At 42.5% G+C, this 18,502-nt stretch overlaps 1 pseudogene; it reads left to right on the top strand.

The window, feature by feature from the left end:
- The window catches only part of LOC132006581 (tubulin beta chain-like), a 174,293-nt pseudogene extending 160,447 nt beyond the window's left edge, over positions 1–13,846 (top strand).
- The last annotated feature ends 4,656 nt before the right edge of the window (positions 13,847–18,502 follow it).

The raw sequence follows: 18,502 nt of genomic DNA, 5'->3' as shown, positions 1-18,502 counted from the left end.
ACCTGAGCCGAAGGCAGAGGCTTTAACCCACTGAGCCACCCAGGCACCCCAGAAGTGTTAAATATTTTCATTAGGAATCAGAAGAGAATCTTTTCTTCTTTAACTTATGGCTTAGTAAGAAATTTATTTCTAAATTTCCAAGCAGATTGGGATTTTGTAGTTATTGTGTAGTGTAGTTCTCTATTCCATAGCATGATTCCATGGTCCTAGGAGATGATACTCTATATAATATCTCTTCTTAAAAATTTATTAAGAGGCATTTTATAGCCCAATATATGGTTATTCTTTCTAAATACTCTATGTCCTTGTACAGAATATTTATCTTTTGTTGATATCTGTAGGGTTTTATACCTTTTATCTTATTGATCCAATATGATTAACATGATTTATTTTTTGTCTTTTTTTTTTAAAGCAAGTAACTTAAGAGGTATGTTAAAGTCTTCCTTTATAACTGTGATGTTTTCTGTTTATCCTTCTAGATCTTTCTGTATCTCAAAATATATACAGTTTGAGTGTTTATATTCTCCTGGCTAATATTTCCCCCATTTTGAAATGATCTTCAGATAGCTAGCATAATCGGTTCACTATAATGTTTGTTTTGAAAACTTGAACTTTTTCAAACATAATCTTTTTGCGGGCAATTTGAAGAATGTGCAAATCTCACTTTTTAATTATGTGTAATTTTGTCTCTGGGAAACACTAAGAGAGTAAAATTGCACTAAGCTGAACTAAGCCACATAGGAAAACATACATTCTATCTCTCCTTCCATTTCTTACACACACACACACTTACCCACACAGTGTTTTGATATTTTCCCCTGATTTCTTCCTTTTTCCTGATTCCAGATGACCTTCCTCCCTCTTTTTCTTAGTAATTCATAAACTATAATTCTTCCCATGCTTGTTTCCATAAGCAAACTTTGTCTTTTTCAAATTCATATTCACTGTGGTATATTTGTAATTCTCAACCTTTTAACACATATAAAATTGCACTGCGTTTGTGATATTGCCTATTTTACTGACCAACTTTATGATGGGTTTGTTCCTGTCTCCATTTTGTCACATGCCATCTTTTGTTTTACTTGTTTTGTTTGTTTGTTTGTTTGTTTTTAAATGCAAGTTATGACACGGTGCTCTTACTTTTAGGAATACATGTGTTGGTTACAGCAGAAATGACTGGTATTCTTCTTGCTTTAAAATCTGTTTTGACTGCTATTACTACAGATGCAACAGTCTTGTTTCTTTCACATGTTAATGTTTTTCTTTTTCCATTGTACGACTCTCTAGTTTGGGATATATTTGCTTAAATGCATCTCTTGTAAACAGTCTATGGATAGAAACCTTTTTATTTAGTCTATTTTTGTTACTTAGCTAAAAGTTTTATTTTGTTGAATGTGATGCCCACATTTTGGGTGTAAATATACCATTAATAATAGTGCTGTTGTCATGGTAGTCAGAGTGTTGGGATTTATGTGCTTTATTCTAGGTTTTTTATCCCCTGTGTTCTTTCCTCCCTTTTCTGTGTTACCCCCTTTTGACTAATCTTTTTTTAATCATACTTTTCTTCTCTATTACTTTGAAAAGTATATCCTCCATATTTATTTTTACTGCTTTGTCAAATAAAACATGTAACTTTAACTCATTAACTTATAATAATTAATAGTTCTCCCTTCTTCTTGGAGATTTTTATTAATCTCTGTCATGATCTTTGTTTTATGATGGTGAGATATTTTAGATACATGATTAGATAAAGATATCTACACCTATACATACCTATGTAGATTAAACCTATGTAGATAGATGGACATTTTGTCTTTAAATAATGTGTCTTGTAATTCATCAGTTTTATCTTGACCTGAATCTAATGTACTTTTCAGCTCATGTTTTCAATCTTTTTTTGGACTATATGGTTCATTTTCACTTTCTCACTTTTTCTATTTTACTGAGATTTTATTCTAATTACTCTAATAATTTATTCTTATTTTTCTAACCTATTAAATCATTGCTGTTCTTTTAGATACTTCTAAGCTTTTCTTTTACTTAGGTCAACACAGCAAGTATATTTTAATAATGCTTGACTTATAAGCCAGTATTATTTTGTGCATTTCTTTTGTCTGCTGTTTCTGATTATTCTAAATCACAAAGTCTTGTTTTCTCATGCTTGGATGTCTTTGGATAGTTAACTATGTGTTGATTTGGAAAAATAATTTTCAGCAATAATTTGAGGCTGGAGATGTGAATTTCTACTTTATTCTTCCCTCTGGTGTTGGGCAGGGATGTGGGAGACTGCAAGATTTTAAGTTCTCTGAAACCCTCCACTGACAAAATTTACACATACTTGTTCACTCAAGTGCACATGAACTTCTCACTCTCCTGCACTGTATTGGTTAGGAGGCAGAGAAGCCAACTCTATTCTGATCATTAAAGATAAATCAGTCCTTATAAAACCAGCAGAAGGACTAGGATGATGGTGATGTGAGAAATGCTGGGAATTGACTGTGGAAATTGGGGAAGTTTGCAGACTCTCTGGAAGCTTCTGTGAGTGACTTAAGATGCCCACAGCCAAGATGTATGTGCTTTCTGGGAGAAAGCCGGAAGCTCTTGGAAAACCTAGCGGTACAGTAATTTCTTCTGCTAGTTTGGCAGATTCTAAAATGGAGCCCTGCTTAAAAGAGATTCTCAGGAAAGAAGTATCCCAGATTCCCAACTCTCTAATATAAAGAACACAGATAGAAAGGGGAGTGAATGCTGGTTGTTGGAAGGCGGCCCAAATTTGGTATCCAGCACACTTAAAACAGAAGGTAAATCCTTCCAGGTTATTGATTAATTGGGGTCAGGGTCACTGATTCTTTATAATTAATTACTTCAGTTTCTATCACCCTATGAAGTCAATAGTTTCCTCCTAGTTTTTGCTGACTTGTTTTGTGGGGTGGCAGGGGAGATGCTTGCCCTCAGAGCAAAAGAGAGTTGGACTTCATTCTTGGTTTTTGGTTTTGGGGTTTTGTTTTGTTTTGTTTTGTTTTGTCTTGAGAGAGAGAGAGCACATGTGAGAGCACAAGCAGTGAGGGAAGAGGGAGAAAGAGAATCTCAAGCAGGCTCAGCATAGAGCCTGAGATGGGGCTTGATCTCATGATCCTGAGATCATGACCTGAGCCAAATCAGGAGTCAGATGGTTAACCAACTAAGCCACCCAAGTGCCCCTACTCTTGGTTTTGCTTTGGTTTTTCTGAGATTTGATTTCATTGTTTCAACTTGTCTTGTAGCCCTTTAATGCTTTTATCATTTTTAAAGAACTTTTCCTTAGTGGGAATGCCGACCTGAATCATGTATTCATTTCATGAGTATTGAAAGTCTACAATCCTCCCTTTTTCAGAGTGAAATGTTATCCATTAGAAGTAGAGAGTGTGACTGCTGTCCTTTATTCTCTCAAAAGCATTAAAATTAACTGAACACAAAAGTTACAGCTCTACATACTTTTTTTTTCTTATATTAAAGCATCTCCATTAAGGATTTCATACACTATAAGAAACTTGAAGAGTTTTGTTTTAATGAGTTTGAAATCTATGTCAGTATTTTTTTTTGAGATATGACTTTATTGAGCACTTTTTCTGCTTTAAAAGGTGTTTTCTACATCTTTAAAATAAAGAAAAATAATGACAGAGATTGAAATAGTAAAGTAAGGTTGGCATATTGGGTTTTGCCAGAAAAAAAGTAATCCAACCACCTAATATAACAAAATAATTTTTAAATAAAAATAAGAGTCTTACCCTTAAATGGGTCTAAAGTATCAAACTGTCATCAAACAGACATCTTTGAAGAACAACACAAAAATGAATGATTCTTTGTGCTTAGAGTCATTCCAAATAACATTTTGCAGCTTCCAGAAGAGTCATGGGAAAAGAGTCATTGCACATTGAACCATATAGTTTCAATGCCAAATAGTTCCCAAAGCTGTATCATTTATGGCCATAGAGAACTTTAAATCTTTGCAGAATATGGTTCATTACCAGAAATAAAAATCTTTATGCCTAGAATAGCTCAGATTTTAAAAATTTCAACATATACAGGAAAAGTAGTTAATGAGTTAGAGACTCGACAATATCGCTGTATATATTCACTTCAGTAATGCGAGAGCATGTTGGATATGGTATTTCTCTTCTTTTAGCAATGTGTTTTTTGTTGGAATTGAAACACTAAAATTCACTTCTATAGAAGGTTATCTTTCTCTTTCTTTAAAAAAAGTATATTACTCTGCTAAGAAATATCTGATGTATAATTTTTAAAAGCAAATTAGATGAAAGAGTGAACTCTATGGAACAGATTTCCTTGAAAATTAAAGATACAAAAATAGTGGAAATTATGGAAATGTATTCACTTTATCACTTAATAGATAAGAATGGGAATGGGAAAAATCACAGTGTTTATAGCTACTTGTTTCTGTGTTTAAATATTAGTATGGGGAAAATGCAAAGTGTCAGGTGACACATATTTGTGGACCATATCATGGTCTTGAATCAAAGTGGAAGAAACAATGTCTCGGCAGTAATCTGAAAGGGGGTGTTGGGGACTGGGGCAGGGGGACAGCCTGGGTAAAAGGGCATGGGCAGTAGAGCAAGGTATCCCATTTGCAATGAGATACCCATATTAGATTCATTTGGTTAAAACAATGTTTTCTTTTTTTTTTAAATCAACTTTAATGAGTTTAATTGATATACCAAAAAATTGGATGTATTTAATATATATACATTTTGATAGGTTAGGATGTATGTGTGCATGAGAGGAGCTGTCACCACAGTCAAGGAAATAAACATATCCCCTGCCTCCAAAGAATACTCAACGTGACAACTAATCTCTTGACAAATTTTTAAATGCATGCTATAGTCTCCCTGTGTCTGCCCCAAGTTCCTACATTGAAATTCTTACCCACAATGTGATAGCATTAGGAGTTGAGGCTTTGGGGAGGTTTTCGGGGGATGGGGCTAGAGCCTTCATGAACAATATTAGTTCCCTTTTTTAAAGTTTATAAAAATTTTTTTAATTACATTTTTTTTTATTTTTGAGAGAGAAAGAGAGAGAGAGAGAGAGAGAGTGAGCATAAGAATGGGAGGAAGGAGCCAAGGCCAAGGGAGAGAGAGAATCTCAAGCTGACTCCATGCCAGCACAGAGTCCCATACAGGGCTTCATCTCCTGACACTGAGATCATGGCCTGAGCCTAAACAAAGGTCAGATACTTAACTGACTGAGCTACCCAGGCACACCAAGATTAATTTCCTTTTAAGAGAGCCCCCAGAAGACCTTTTCATCCCTTCTGCCATGTGAGAATACAAGAAGCTGCAACTGGGAAAAGCACACTCACTTGACCATGATGCACCCTGATCTTAGGCTTTCAGCCTCCAAAACTGTGGGGCATACTGTCCCTTGTTTAGAGCTCCCCAACCTGTGGTATTTGTTCCCCCCCCCCCCTTCATTCATTCATTCATTCATCCATTATTAACATGTAATGTATTATTAGCCCCAGGGGCACAGGTCTGTGAATCGTCAAGCTTACACATATCGCAGCACTCACCATAGCACATGCCCTCCTCAGTGTCCATCACCCAGCCACCCCCTCCATACCTCACCCCTCCCAGTATCCCTCAGTTTGTTTTGTGAGATTAAGAGTCTCTTATGTTTTGTCTCCCTCCCAAACCCGTATTGTTTCATTTGCTCCTTCCCTTCCGCTCACAACCCCCATTCTGCCTCTCAAATTCCTCAAATCAGAGAGACCATATGATAATTGTCTTTCTCTGATTGACTTATTTTGCTCAGCATAATACCCTCTAGTTCCACCGATGTCACTGCAAATGGTAAGATTTCATTTCTTTTGATGGCTGCATAGTATTCCATTGTATATATATATATCACCTCTTCTTTATCCATTCATCTGTTGATGGACATCTAGGTTCTTTCCATCTAGGTCTGGCTATTGTGGACATTGCTGCTATAAACATTCGGGTGCACGTGCCCCTTTGGTTCCCTACATTTGTATCTTTAGGGTAAATACCCAGTAGTGTGATTGCTGGGTCAGAGGGTAGCTCTATTTTCAACTTTTTGAGGAACTTCCATGCTGTTTTCCAGAGTGGTTGCACCAGCTTGCATTCCTACCAACAGTGTAGCAGGGTTCCCCTTTCTCCACATCCTCGCCAGCGTCTGTCATTTCCTGACTTGTTGATTTTAGCCATTCTGACTGGGGTGAAGTGGTATCTCATTGTGGTTTTTATTTGTATTTCCCTGATGCCGAGTGATATGGAGCACTTTTTCATGTGTCTGTTGGCCATCTGGATGTCTTCTTTGCGGAAATGTCTGTTCATGTCCTCTGCCCATTTCTTGATTGGGTTGTTTGTTCTTTGGATGTTGACTTTGATAAGTTCTCTATAGATTTTGGATAGTAGCCCTTTATCTGATAGGTCATTTGCAAATATATTCTCCCATTCTGTCAGTTGTCTTTTGGTTTTGTTGACTGTTTCCTTTGCTGTGCAAAAGCTTTTGATCTTGATGAAATCCCAATAGTTCATTTTTGCCCTTGCTTCCCTTGCCTTTAGTGATGTTTCTAGGAAGAAGTTTCTGTGGCTGAGGTCAAAGAGGTTGCTGCCTGTGTTCTCTTCAAGGATTTCGATGGATTCCTGTCTCACGTTGTGGTCTTTCATCCATTTGGAGTCTATTTTTGTGTGTGGTGTAAGGAAATGGTCCAGTTTCATTCTTTTGCATGTGGCCATCCAATTTTCCCAACACCATTTGTTGAAGAGTCTATCTTTTCTCCATTGGACATTCTTTCCTCCTTTGTCGATTAGTTGACCATAGAGTTGGGGGTCTATTTCTGGGCTCTCTGTTCTGTTCCATTGATCAATGTGTCTGTTTTTGTGCCACTACCATGCTGTCTTGATGATGACAGCTTTGTAATAGAGCTTGGAGTCTGGAATTGTGATGCCACCAACTTCGGCTTTCTTTTTCAACATTCCTCTGGGTATTTGGGGTCTTCTCTGGTTGCATAAAAATTTTAGTGGGTGCCTGGGTGGCTCAGTGGATTAAAGCCTCTGCCTTCAGCTCAGGTCATGATCCCAGGGACCTGGGATCGAGCCCTGCATCGGGCTCTCTGCTCAGCAGGGAGCCTGCTTCCTCCTCTCTCCTCTCTCTCTGCCTGCCTCTCTGCCTACTTGTGATCTCTGTCTGTCAAATAAATAAATAAAATCTCAAAAAGAAGTTAGGATTATTTTTTCCATTTCTTTGAAAAAAAAATTGACCGTATTTTGATGGGGATTGCATTAAATGTGTAGATTGCTTTAGGTAGCTTACCTATGGTGTTTGTTACAGCAGCCTGAATTGATAAGACCATGCATGGTGCCATTTTGTTGCATGTTGGCTCTACATTTGCAGCAGATTTATAGAGCTAACTCATCTTATATAATTCCTATTTACCCATGGAACAGCTCCCCATATCTTCACCCTTCCATCTCCTGGTGACCACCACTCTATTTTCTGATTCAAGGAGTTTGGCTCTGAAGAGGATTCAAGCAGTATTTTTCCTTCTGTAACTGACTTATTTCACTTACTAAAATGTTTTTCAGATCAGTTTACATTATAAATGGTACAATTTCATGATTTTTAAAGACTAAACAACACTCTATTGTATGCATATGCCACATTTTAAAAAAATCCACTGATCCAGTCATTTTAGGTTTTTATATCTCGGCTATTGAGAATAATTCTGCAGTGCGCATGGAAGAGCAGGTGTTTCTTTGAGATCTTGATTTCTAGTCTTTGGGTGTGTACCCAGAAGTGAAATTGCTCGATAATACAGCAGTTCAGTTTTTTATTTTCTCGAGTAACTTCTCTGTTGTTTTCCATAGTAGCTGCACCATTTAGCATTCTTATCAATGATGTATAGGCTTTTTCTTCCTGCACATTGTGACAATAGTTGCTATTAATATTATTTTTTAAGAGGCATCCAAACAGGTATCAGGTTATATCTCATTGCTGTTTGGATTTGCATTTTGCTGCTAGTTAGTGGTGTAGGGTGCCTTTTCATGTACCTGTTAGCCATTTGGATGTTTTCTTTAGAGAAGTGTTTCCTCAGTTTCTTTGCTCATTTTTTTAAAAATTGGGTTATTTGTATTTTTTGCTATCAAGTTGTAGGAGTTCCTTATATGTTTTGGATATTAACCGTGTATCAGATTTGTGGTTTGCAAATATTTTCTCCCATTCAATAGATTGTCTTTTCTTTCTTTCTTTTTCATTTTGTTGATGGTTTCCTTTGCTATGTAAAGGTTTGTTTCGAGGCAGTCCTATGATGGGGTCCTTGAGTACAACAGCCAAGAAAGAACTGAAACATTTGCAGTACACCTTTAGTGAGTTTATTTAAGTAGCATGGGACAGGAGCCACGGGCAGAAAAAGCTGCACATTTGCTATGTGAAGCTGGTGGTTATATGTAGTGCTCAAGGCTGGGGGAGGGTGAGGTGTACAGGGAGTATTATATCATAAATGTCTTCTTTGGATTTCTGCTTTCAAAACTACTTTCCCAAGATGTCCCTGGTGCTTATCATTGTTTGATATTGACTATCAGTGACATGTAAGGGCAGTCACGAGCTCCTGTAAGAACAAAGCATCAGCGGGTATTTGACCCTTACTAGAACCATGCAGGCTGGCGGTCATCCTTCTCAGCTAACGGCGAACCTTCTTCTGCCTCTATCCCCCATCAGTCCCACTTGTTTATGTTTGCTTTTGCTGCCTGAGCTTTTGGTGTCCTATCCAGAAAATCATCTCCAAGACCAGTGCCAGGAAGCTTTTCCTCTGTATTTACTTCTGAGAGTTTTACTGTTTCAGGTCTTACATTCAAATCTGTTGAGTGAATAGAAAGCAATATTGAGAAAGTTTGAGGAGGTAAGCTGGGGACAGACCATGAGAAGCCTGGGAAATATGTAGCTCTTTCTATGCTATGTCCTGAGAACTTTTGAAAACAATGAAGGATTTTCAAGGAAGAGTGGGACTATGTAGACATCTGTTTCAGAAATAATCAGTTGCATGGAGAGAATTTATAAATAGAGGCAGGGCTAATGTTGAGAGATACCGCAGTGAGGAAGACATCGCACCAATGTAGCTAAAAGCTACTGTGTCTGAAGTAGAATAGAGATGACTGGATTTTATTTTATTTTTAAATATTTTTTATATTTTATTTATTTATTTGACAGAGAGAGAGAGATCACAAGTAGGCATAGAGGCAGGCAGAGAGAGAAAGAGAGAAGCAGGGTCCCTGCCGAGCAGAGAGGCCAATGAGGGGCCTCTCTAGATGACAAAATATCATGTAGCCTTCCCGTGGAAGGAAGGCCTGCCATTTGCGGTGACCTGGATGGAGCTGGAGGACATGGAGCTAAGTGAAATGTCACGGCAGGACGTGCACTGCCTGATGTCACTTACAGGAGGTCTCTGAAATCGTCAGTTTCGTAGAGAAAGAGAGGAAGGTGGTTGCCGGGGGAAGGGGAATGAGGAGCTGCTGCTTACGGGCATACAGTGCCCGCTGTGCAAGATCAGTAAGTTGCGGAGATCTGCGTACAGCATCGTGCCTGGAATTCACATCATGGGATTATACACTTAACATACATTAAAAGGATAGTTGGCATGTGTTGTGATCTTCCTACAATTAAAAGCAGTTTTAAAAAAGCCTAGGCTTAAAGACTCGTTGAGACTGAAACACACATTTATTTAGCTGCGGGCGAGTTTCGGTCCCGTGATTCGGACCCTCATTTGTTCAGTGGGCACGATGACAGTGACACGTGTTCTGAAAGGTTGTTGTGAAGATGGGGGGAGTTACTATGTATAAAATGCTTAGAAGAGTACCAGTGGCCAGTAGGTGCTATGTGAGTCTTAAAATAACATTTCCCGTCAGCGGAGGACCATACCTGTCTGAAATGTGATGTCGTCAGTGGATTGGCAGTGAGTCTGGGGAGGGGGCAGTGAGATGGGGGAGCAGCAGAGGGCATGGACCGGGAACGTCTCAGTGATGTTGGAAGGATGTGTTAGCTTGAGGCTGATGGAAGGTGCAGGGAATGGTCTGCTTCTTGTGCTTGTGGGGGTGGGGCCACCCGGAAGGCTGGAAGTCTGGAACGCGTGCGTTTGTTAACATGAAGGGGGCGGGAAAGGAGCCCAAGAATTCTTGCTTTCTCTTACATCTTGCTCCTCTGGAAATTGCTATTTTTCTGGGAGTTAGGAGACCAGGTTTTTGGAGGAGTCGGTTCTGCAATATAGGAACAGCATGATATTGAGCAAATGACTATATTCCTCAGAACCTTTGGATTTCCATATATTAGCATAACAGTGTGGGGTAAACACCATGCACTTTGGGTTACTTCTGGATTTGTTAATACCCTCACTGCAGGTCTGCTCACGCTGAGGTCCTTCGCACTGAGTGCCTGTAAGAGGGTGAGTCTCCCACCTTTTGAAATGGAACACTCTCCCATGTCCATTATTATAGTCCTTTCTGTTGTCCTTCACTGAAATCCTTTGCAACATGAATTGCATTTAGATTTCTATTGGAAATTTCATAGCACCAGTGTCATTTGACATGTCTTAACAAGCAGTGGTTGTAAGGCCCAGGTCAGCGCATCTTAGAAATAACGTCAGTTTGAAAGCCAGAAGACCTGCCCGCTTTCCCTCCCTCTAGCCTTGCAACATTAGGCAGCTCTCCTGTCATTCATGACGTCACCTGCCAGAAGAAAAAGAGGATGGTTCATGACCTTGACCTTTATGTCCTTAGTGCCTGGTCCATTCCGGCCCTGGTGGTAAACGTGGTTGGGTTTCAGCACCCAGGAAGTTGGACCTCCTGGACAGTAGATCTGATTCAGAAGGAAGGCACACACAGTCAGGAAATGCACAGTCGGTTACCTGATGCTAGTGGGATGGGCTACAGTGGTTGAGATGGTCAGAGGCAGTTCCTGAGAGGTCACCATGTCAGCAGAGAACTGAAGGAAATAGTCATGAAGGAGCCGAACGAACAGAGTTCTGAGCAGGAAAAAAGTCATCCCGTACCAGTGTCCTGGGGCAGGAAGCAGTGTGACTGTCCACACTATGTAGGAAAGATGTCAGGGTTGGAACCTAACAGCCAAGGAAGAATTCTTGAGATGTCTTTGACGTAAAAAGGTGGTTTACTAATGCACAGGGACAGGACCCCTGGGCAGAAAGAGCTCCTTGGGGTCATGAGGAGCGGCGCATTAGAAACTTTCAGGTTGGGAGGGGTCAGGGGTAGCGTTAAGTCCCTAAGGAATTTGGAAGCAAGGTTTCCAGGACCTTGAGCGGGCTGGCTGTTGTTGGGGAAAGGTCAGTTATTACCATCTAATAAATCCTTACTCATGGGACCCTTCAGATGTATATCGGTGGGCCATATGCTTGGGGGATGAGCTTTGGGGGTTCCAATATGCATCTTGGGGGGTTGAGAGATAAAGGAAGTTTCCAAAAGAATTTTTGTATGTGAAAGTAGACCTATAGCATCCTGGCGCTCAGGCTAGGATTGCGTCTTGCCCTTAGCAAAGCGTCAGCATGGAGGCAGCTGAGCTCCTAGAGGAATGTCACTCTGCCAGTCTCAAGGACTTGTCGGTGGGCTCTAAGTCATGAGGAAACGGAATGATTTTTCTTCTTCCTTTGTTTCCCAAAGGAAGGAGCTGGAAGATGTTCAGTTTGAGGACAGAGGTGCAGGTGGGTAGGAGCCATTTCACACCGTCCTGTGGACGGCGACTTCCTCCGAAGGGCAGTGGAACTGCTGACGGCTGCTCTTCATGTCCTCTGGTTTTGTGCCTACTTTCTCCAGCCCCCCATCCCCTGTTGAATATCCTTTAAGTTCAGTGTCTCAGAATTAAGGTGGAGGTGGAGGCTAACGGTGGGGACCCTGCAAACTCTGCTGTACACGGTTATAGCGATGTTGATTCCTTTAAAAAGTACAAGCGGGGGCGCCTGGGTGGCTCAGTGGGTTAAGCCCCTGCCTTCAGCTCAGGTCATGATCCCAGGGTCTTGGCATTGAGTCCCACATCGGGCTCCTTGCTCGGCAGGGAGCCTGCTTCTGTCTCTGCCTTTCTGCCTGCTTGTGTGCTCTCTCTCTCTTTCTGACAAATGAATAAATAAATAAAATCTTTAAAGAAAAGAAAAAAAATAATTAAAAAAATAAATAAAAAGTACAAACGTCCTTTATGAATGAGTATGCCAAGCTTCATTCCTTCACTCAAAGGACCAAGAGGCTGTTCACCCCTTACCATCTAGTGTTAGAGACGCAGAATCACTGGCAGCAGATGCCAAGGAAGCAGGATGGCCTGTTTGCAGGAGGAAGAGCCAGGGGCTCACTTGGCTTTGCTTGTTGTTCTCCCCTCCCCCTGCCTTGTCTCTCTCTCTGCCAAAGCCCCTCTCTCTCACGTCGCCAGGTCCCTTGCAAGCCTACTGAGACCTAGGGTAGCTCTTGGAACAAGCCCTGAGGATGTCGTGCCTGCATGCTTGTGTGCTTGAGAGTGTGTCTGTGTCTGAGTGTCTGTGTGTCTCTGTACTGGGCTCTGAGAGGACAGGAGCGGAGGGGCTCGGCCAGGTGGAAGAGAAAGGAGGAAGCAGCAGCGTCCAGGCCTCGTGCTGTGGATCATAGTCTGAACACAGGATTTCCCCTGCTGTCAAATTAGAGCCCACTTCTCCCCAGTCCATTTATTGGTATGCCTGGCTAGAAAAATAAAGAGCGTCGTAGACTGTATAGCTAGGCCCTTTACATAGCTGAGCTTTTAAAGGTCGCCTCTCCAACTTCACCGATGAACAAAATAAGGCCTCGTGATGAAGAGCGGCTTGTGCCAGTCATACCGCAGATGGGCGGGAAAATCTGCGTTTAGAACGAGGCTCTCGTCAGTGTGTTTTCAGACGTCCGTAGGCTGCCTTTCAGCCCTGAGGAAGCGGCTCCCCACATGAAATCTGAATAAGGAGGAAGATAACACATCTGGTAAAAGAGCAAAATCCGACATCAGATCAACCAAGCCACAGTTTGAAACCAGACTCTGCCATTCAGAGAATTTCCCTGACAGAGTCTCCTGGAGTTGAGTGTTCTTATTTGTAGAAAGGCACTAGTCCCCTCTACCTGAATGGCTCCTGATGAGATTGAACCAAGATAATCATGCGAAAGCCCCCCCCCCCCCCACCCTGCACAATACAGGTGCAATCCAACCTCAACAGGCTCTGAAGGAGGAGGGAAGCATTGGTAGCTGTGGCCACGCGCTGTGGTTCAGACGCTTTGATCGGTATTGTCAAAATACAGGAAGATTTTCTAAAGTGAGGGGAGGAACGTCCTCTGAGCCTCCGTGAAGGGAGCCCAGAAGCCAAGCAAGTGAGCAAGCGAAGAGGGGCATGTCTGGGGCAAGGCCAGGGAGGAGAAGCGTCCTTCAACCCGCCCTGACCCCTCCGAATTCAGGGGCCGGCCCGCGGTCTGGCCACCATCCCACAGCACGGATGGAAACTACGGGATTGCAAGAGAAGCCTCTGGAGGACGGAGAAGAAGGGACTGCAACAGGACGGGTCACTGAAGAACCCCGATGAAGCCCGCGGACAGAAAGGCGCTCTGAGCAGCCAGGAGCCTACCCCAGATCGGTAGGCTGGATCTGCTAAATTTAGCAAACCTTGTTGTACTGATTACTGCCATTATTTGCTGCTTACCGGAGGTGAATGTGCTTAAGAGTGGTTCTGTGAATGACTTCATGAATGCGTGCTTCCTATTTCTGGTCGTTTCATAGGACAGATGGAGCACTTTCAGGTGATGTCACCAGCACCCAGTCTGTGATCCTTGACACTCCAGTGGAGTGATGTCTTTGCAAGCTGGTGGGTTGTGGACAGGTGGCAGGTCTAATTTCAAAAATGCAGCAAACCCATAGAATTCACGACCTATCAGCTGGTGACATGCCCCTGGCTCTGAGCGTCCACTGGGTACAGCTTATTCAAATAAACACACAGGATCTAGAAAATAGGTTAAAACCATTGATTTGATACATGTTTCTTCCTTGGCATGGTTAGCAGAAGTCTTGGTCAGAGAAATCAGACAGACCTGGATTTTAACAATTTAACATCTTAGATGATGAATTTAGAAATGGCTGCAAGACAATCTCCATAAAGATCTGATTAACGGGTTATGTCACCCAGAGGGGATTCTCTAGGAAAGTTCCTCAGAAATCTGTCCTATTTCTTATTTTTATCACGTAATTAAAAACGCAGTGTAGAATATTCAGCAAATGACTTTAGAACTGATTTGTATACACTATGTAATTTGCTGAGCCCTGGCCATTCGAACACAAGTAAGGAATAGTTCTGGACCTCAAGTATCTCATAGTTAATTAGATTCACTAAAAGTGTAGATTGCACAAATGCAGAGAGCTCAAATATTTGGAATAATGCACGTCGATTATACCATGAGTAAGTAGTAATTGAGGAAGTGCTAGTACAAATGAGATTCTTCTTTTTTTCTTTTTTCTGTATAACCGTCCTAATCTGAGTCTTTTATTTCAAGAGCATTACAGCATAGTATATCATAGAGAGCATCTCGTTAACAATGCTCCTGTGAATGTGGGCATTGAGGAATATTATTGTCATTTACATCAGGGATTTCAATGATTTGCTTAAAAGATTATCATGATCAGTGCGAATGAACCCTTTTTGAAGAACATTTCGCAGCAGTGAATTTGATACAGCGTTCTGTCCCTTCTGAGTCTGATCCTCAAGGTCCAGGGCTTGGTCAGAAAACACAGGAGAGAGACAGACAGACAGATAGACAGACAAGTGTTGCCCTTCGCAGCTTTGTCCCCTCCAGCTCTTGCATCCGTATGTGAGGAGCCGTTTGTGGCTGTTGATTGTTTTGCGGCGGGAGGGTCATGCAGTCCGGCCGCAGACGCAGGTCATCGAGTCCCGACACCTTCTCCTGTGGCTGCGATGCCGCACTGTGTGCGCTTCCTCTCCGCAGTGGCTTTCCAGGGCTGTGAATGATGTGCTGAGAGAATGAATGAGAAATGAGCTGAAGAGACAAATCGGCCCCTTCTGCTTTTATGAATGAAGCCACATGTCAGCAGACACCTCGGTGAGCTCTGGCTTTGGCCCGTATTTCACAAGCCTTTTCTTTTGTTCTCCTCTGATTTATAACTGATTAGTTGTAGGAACTACTGCATATTTGCTCTCGTGCCTTATGGGTCCCATGGCACGGGTCTGTAAGACAAGAGCTGACTCGCGAAAGATCATCCTGAAGCACTTAAAAAAAACAAGTCAAAAGAAATAGAGTTCCATGAAATGAATGCCACTGGAGTTTCCGGCGGAATATTTATATGCTTTTCCCCCAGACTAGATGCATTTGGCTTGATTACAGCCTCTGCCTCTGCCGCCCAGCCACTCTGCTGTCCCGCATCCCAATTCCTCACCTGCGGGCGTCTCTAGACCAGACGCCAGTGCTCCTGTGCTCCGGGACCTGGTGTGAAAACAGAATCACTCCCGCGCTTAGTATTCTTCAGAGAAGTCTCTTTATTTCTCTGACTTGAAATGTCAGAAATCCTTTTTGGATATCCAGGGGGAGAAAAAGAATATCTCAATGGCTATGCAAAAATAAAATAATCAGATTCTCTTTTTATTTTATGCTGAGGAACCTCAAAGCGAAAACCTTGCCAGCTTCCCTGTCATCTTGGAGGCAGAGAAGGCGAGGGTGGGCGCCTCGCTCCGGGGCAGGGGCAAAGGTGCTTCTCCAGACACGGGTGGGATGGCTTCTGATGGGGAGAGACACGGCGTCATCCCTGGAGCACGTGGTTGACTCCAGGCCCGCTCTGCCCATGACTGAGGCACCAGGCACTTTGAAATGGGTTGATTTAAATGCTTAATCTTCCTGGCAATACCACCATCAACTTTTGTAAAAAGAGGAAACAGAACTTAAAAAGCTTAAAAGATCGTGGAGTTTGTACTTTGAAGAACTGAGCTGTGAACCCAGGTTTTTCTGACTCCAAAGCATGCATTCTTCGCCTCACCCCAGTGTGCCCACTGGAGCCTTTTCCAACATTTTCCGAGGGCTTGAGCTATTTCTGTCTACTCTGTGGGTTGCTGTAAGAGTATTTGCCAATTTAAAACAATAGCAAAGTGGTTCCTGACTTTTTTATGGTATAGTTTTGGATTTCATTTTGTTATTTGGTTTTGTGATGCCTTCTTTGGAAGCATGAATGTGGGGGAACAGTGAGGTGGACATTACAGGGACAAGTGCCCTTTCTGTGTGTGGTCTGTAGACATGCGTCCACATAGCTACAGATGAGCTGGATGGGCTGTCCATGGTTTCTGGGGGTCAGGAAAGAAATTTCATAATCATACATGAAATTAACATTACTGTAAATATTAGTTACAGTTTTAATATGTTTTAGTTTGAATATGTACAATCAGCAATACAAAATTCTTATTAATATAGCATCGAATGTATTAATAGCGTCCTCAAATAGTGTGATTTCAACATTTTGATTGGAAACTGTTCATTATGATGGTGGAGTAAAGGGACTTTTAATGGTATTTGCAAGAAGTCTTTTTTTTTTTTTTTTTTTTAATTTAAGAGAGAGCACGAGTAGGGAGAGGCACAGAGAGGAGGGAGAAGCAGACCCCCACTGAGCAGAGAGCCTGATCTGGGGCTTGTTCCCAGGACCCAGGGATCATGACTTGAGCTGAAGGCAGATGCTTAACCAACTGAGCCACCCAGACGCCCCTCAAGAGCTCATTCTGTCCAGTGCTCCCCACCCTGCGTTTCACCTGAGAGCCACATAAACAGGACCAGCGGAGGAAATGACTTTGGAGGCGTGCAGGACAACCACATACCAACTACTAATTCCGTAGCTAGTGTTGGTCCTTTTCCATCTTGAATTAAAATATTGGAAGCAATAAAGACAGAGATGGAGAGGTGAAGATATGTGCCATCAGGAACCATTATGTATGTAATGCTTAAGACATGACACAATTAATGTTTTAAAATAAATATGATGGGGCGCCTGGCTGGCACAGTTGGTAGAGCTTACAACTCTTGATCTGAAGGTTGTGAGTTCAAGTCTCATGTTGGATGTGGAGCCTACATTAAAGAAATAAAATAAAAAGGAAGTAACTAATGTCAACCAAGTAGGAAGGGGGATAGACTTCACCCTAGCAAGTGACTCAGTAGGAAATAAACACACACAAAAACAAGGACCCTCTCCGCCATGCACACATGAATACTGTACCTCCTCGCAGTAAAAATCAGATACCCTTACTCCTGATGCCATTAAGACCTTGGCTCTGTTCTAGATGTATTCATGGTATAAGATCAGTTTGGCTTTGGTCAGCCTTTTAAAACCCACCCTGGCCCCTGTCCACATGGTGAAGGTCTGTAAAACCAATTATTTCTGCTATCTTCTTTCTAGGTAAGTGTTAACAAACTGCTAGATACTGTAGGGAGAGCCAGTTTGTGGTGTTTCCCTTTAATAGAAATGACAATGACTGTCAAGAGTTGCGAAGGGACAGACACAGGGCTGTGGTAGCTCTTTGGGATTGTGTGATGGCACCATCCTCTTGTGGTCACGTTCCGTTTTCCCCATCCGATGGCCCCGTTCATCAGCGGCGGACTCCCCAGGTCGGCACAAGAGGCCGAACAGGTGAGGAGACCTCCGGCATCCCTCCTTGATCTCAACACACTGTTACTGAAGGGTTTGCCTCCACATTTTAAGCTGCAAATGAGAGAGAGCCATCGGGGACCCATTTTCTGGACTAAGAAGGGGCGTCGGTTCAATTTCATAGTTTCTACATAAAAGGACCTTGGCCCTTCAAAGGGTCTCTGGCCAACCCATGGCAGATTGGTCGGTCTGAATACACGGTGGGTTCGTCATGTCATACCTGGCAAGGAAGGAAGGAGATGTTGATGAAGTAAAATGCTGACTGAACCCCCGGGAATAAGGGAAATCTAGACCCGAGTCTACATTACAAGTGTTGGTCATTACGGGCGGCACTGGACGCCGCAGGCGGGTGAGAGAGAAATTCTTGGGAGAATCTCAGCCTGCAGCAAAGATGGGTCACTGTTTCTCTTGGTCGAGAGCACACTCTGCGCTCCACGCCTGTGGACGGGGACCTGACACTGAGGACAAAATCCACTTCCCAGCACAGGGGGGTGTGTCTCTACGGTGAAAAGGCCCAACCCTCCCAATGGCCAATGATTTCTTCAGTCCCGCCTAGCTAATGGGGTTGCCATAAAACCCACAAGAGTGGGGTTTCCAGAGCTTTCCTGTTGCTGGGCACGTGAAGGGTCGGGGAGAGGGGCTCGCTCTGCACAGAAGCTCCTAGTGCTTTCTCTGCTGTGCCCTGAGCATCACCTCCATCTGGCTGCTCCAGAGCTGTCTCCTCTTGCAGCAAACCAGAAGTCTAGTGAGTGAAATGTTTCTCTGAGCTGCTCTAGCAGATTAGTCGACCCCAATGATGGGGTTGCAGGCACCTTGA

This window comes from Mustela nigripes, chromosome 18, assembly GCF_022355385.1.
Source record: "Mustela nigripes isolate SB6536 chromosome 18, MUSNIG.SB6536, whole genome shotgun sequence".
NCBI classification, from domain to species: Eukaryota; Metazoa; Chordata; class Mammalia; order Carnivora; family Mustelidae; genus Mustela; species Mustela nigripes.
The sequence above is the reverse complement of the archived record's forward strand: the minus strand, read 5'-3'. Positions and strand labels throughout refer to the sequence as shown.